Source organism: Procambarus clarkii, unplaced genomic scaffold (genome assembly GCF_040958095.1).
Source record: "Procambarus clarkii isolate CNS0578487 unplaced genomic scaffold, FALCON_Pclarkii_2.0 HiC_scaffold_210, whole genome shotgun sequence".
In the NCBI taxonomy this organism is placed as follows: Eukaryota; Metazoa; Arthropoda; class Malacostraca; order Decapoda; family Cambaridae; genus Procambarus; species Procambarus clarkii.
The window spans coordinates 109,333-112,812 of NW_027189243.1; positions in this window are offsets into that span (position 1 = coordinate 109,333).

The following is a 3,480-nucleotide window of genomic DNA, read 5'->3' on the forward strand; positions in this document are numbered from 1 at the left end:
ATCTGTCATATTTGTAAATTAAATAATAAATATTTGATTATTAAATTTAATTTAATTTGTTTTATTAATATAATTATTTAATAATTTAATAAAATAATAATTTATTAAAAAACATTAATTTGATTACTTATTTAATAAAATTAAATAATAAATAAAAAATTAAATATTGATATATACTTGTGTGTCCAAGAGGCCATCTGTGTCCCCTCAGATGGTCTCCCTTATCACAGTTTGTGTCTATGGATGTGTGTCTGTGTGTGAGTGTTTATATCCCTGTGAGTGTCCGGGCGAGTGTGTGTGAGTGTGAGTGTCCGGGTGCGTGTGTGTCCAGTTATACCTGTGGGTCCAGGAGGCCATCTGTGTCCCCTCAGATGGTCTCCCTTATCACAGTCTATGGGAGTGTGTGAGTGTGAGTGCCCCTGTGAGTGTTCGGGTGAGGGTGTGTGTGTGAGTGTCCAGGTTTATGTGAGGTTTGGTTCCAGGGAAACATCCTTCCCCCCACCTTTCCCATATCTCCTCCCTTATTCCCACCGTGGGTTCGAATCCCAGGTGATTAGACCTGCTCTAGGTCCATGGATCCAAGGTATCCATCCGTGGGCCCAACGGATTTCACCCCTTCCCCACTTTCCAAGGGCCAGGTCAATTCCAGCTATCCAAGGAACCTGTCGAAACAGAGGCAGCTACAGGAGGGGACACACAAATATTTGTGCCCTGCAGTTACACACCCGTTCCGACAGACTCGATCGCAATCTATCCAGATGAGAACACGTTCTCTTCCGACTAGACCACGCTGGAGTCGCTGTATGTCTCAAATTTGGTTCCTTTATTTATAGTTAGTATTTTTGGTGAATTAATTGATTTGTTTTAATTTTTTATTGACTTAGGAAAAACGATTTGGGGAGTTGGGGGGGGGGGAGGGGGAGGGGGGGGTTGTGTGTGTAATGGATTGTCGAGATCGTGGTTGGGTAGTATTTATCTAGTTGTGTTCACCTAGTTGTGCTTGCAAGGGTTGAGCTCTACTCTTTCGGCCCGCCTCTCAACTGTCAATCAATCAATTATTACTAACTAATAAAAAACACTCCACACAAACACACCCAGGAAGCAGCCCGTAACAGCTGTCTAACGCCCAGGTACATATTTACTGCTAGGTAACAGGGGCATCAGAATGATAGAAACTCTGCTGATTTCCGTTTGTTCCATCACCGTGGGATCGAATGAGCTACGATTACGAGTCGAGAGCGACGTCCACTCAGCTATAAAGCCCCCTAGTTTGTGTATTGGTGCAAAAGATAATTCGGGAGAGGTTAAGGGAAAGGAATGATGTTTGGTGGCTTTGAAAGCTTTGGATGGGAGGGGGTTGGCAGTTATGAATTAAAATTGTTAATATTTAAGATAGGATATATATGCAGAAGACATTGCGAGATATAGTAAGAAAAGTGTTTCTGACTGAGGTTAGGTACTGTGTGATTGACTTGTATATTAGAAAAAAGAACGCTTATTAGAAACTTAGATGATCTTGTGAAATGTTCCTTAGCAAATAGTTGTAAATTATTGTGTAAAAGGCCTATGGTTACCTTACCCTAAACAAACACACGTGAGCACAATTAGTCCACGGGATTGAGAGAGAGTGAGAGTGAACAGCGAAATAGTAACAAAAAATGTGACAATGAGGGGAAACTATGTCATTCAAACGTTAACCATATAAATTACAGTAACACTAACCGAGCGTCCACATACATATTCCAATCAATTTACATAAATAAACATTCACTAATATATTCCTTTAAAATGGACACACGCAGATAGTTGCAGTACACATGTCAGTTCAATTACTGGTACACATAAACACTCATAGCTGGACGTGTCTGTCCATCTTGACAATAGTAGACATGTAACAAAAAATGTGACAATAATGGGAAACTATGTCATTCAAACGTATAAATGTTAACCATCTAAATTACAGTAACACTAATCGCGCGCACACGTACATATGTCAATCAATTTACATAAATACACATTCACTAATGTGTACCTTTAAAATGGACACATACAGATAATTACCGTACACTTGTCAGTTCAATTACAGGTACACATACACACACATAGCTTCACGTGTCTGTCGGTCTTGACAATAGTTCACATGGATACGCACACAAAACAGTCCATTATCAATTAATGTGTGTGTGTGTGTGTGTATTTATTTTCTCCTTGTATTTACTATATGTATCTGCAGAATCGAGTTATTAGCTCTTGGACCCCGCCTATCAAATATATGTATTTTTCCTTTTTTTATATCTACTACATCTATTTCTCTCTAACACACACACACACACACACACACACACACACACACACACACACACACACACACACACACACACACACACAAACTGGAGGCCTACCGTCTAAACGGAGAGAGTTCGTTGGTTATAATCCTAATGGTCCCATATCGAATCTCAGTTGATGCAATAGCAAATCGACAGATATTCTTTAACCTGATTCGCCTGTTCACCGGCTCCCCTCCGACCGGGGAGCCAGTCGGCCGAGCGGACAGCACACTGGACACTGGACACTGGACTTGTGATCGAGTGGTCCCGGGTTCGATTCCGGGCGCCGCCGAGAAACAATGGGCAGAGTTTCCTTCACCCTGTGCCTCTGTTACCTTGCAGTAAAACAGGTACCTGGGTGTTAGTCAGCTGTCACGGGCTGCTTCCTGGGGGTGGAGGCCTGGTCGAGGACCGGACCGCGGGGACACTAAAGCCCCGAAATCATCTCAAGAAGAACCTCAAGAGATAAGCACAAATGAATCCATCAATGGATCCATCTATTTATCTACTTATATCTGTCAATCCATCAATCTATCTTCTCATAAACCAACCATTTATCATTATATACATTTATATTCCATTTATCCGTCCATCAACTCTTCTGTCTATCCATCCATCTACTCATATGTCTATCCATCCATCTACTCATATGTCTTTCCATCCATCCATCCATGCATCTATGCATCCGTCTATCCGTCAATGTATACATTTAGCAATCAATGTAAACATCCATCTATCTACTTATATAAATTTTCCTTTAATCTCTGTTTCACCTGCACCACTCCCCCTGTTCCCCCATCCCCATCCCTGTTTCACCTGCACCACTCCCCCTGTTCCCCCATCCCCATCCCTGTTTCACCTGCACCACTCCCCCTGTTCCCCCATCCCCATCCCTGTTTCACCTGCACCACTCCCCCTGTTCCCCCATCTCCGTCCCTGTTTCACCTGCACCACTCCCTCTGTTTCTCCCTTTTCATCCCTGTTTCACCTGCACCACTCCCTCTGTTTCTCCCTCTTCATCCCTGTTTCACCTGCACCACTCCAACTGTTCCCCCATCCCCATCCCTGTTTCACCTGCACCACTCCCCCTGTTCCCCCATCCCCATCCCTGTTTCACCTGCACCACTCCCCCTGTTCCCCCATCTCCATCCCT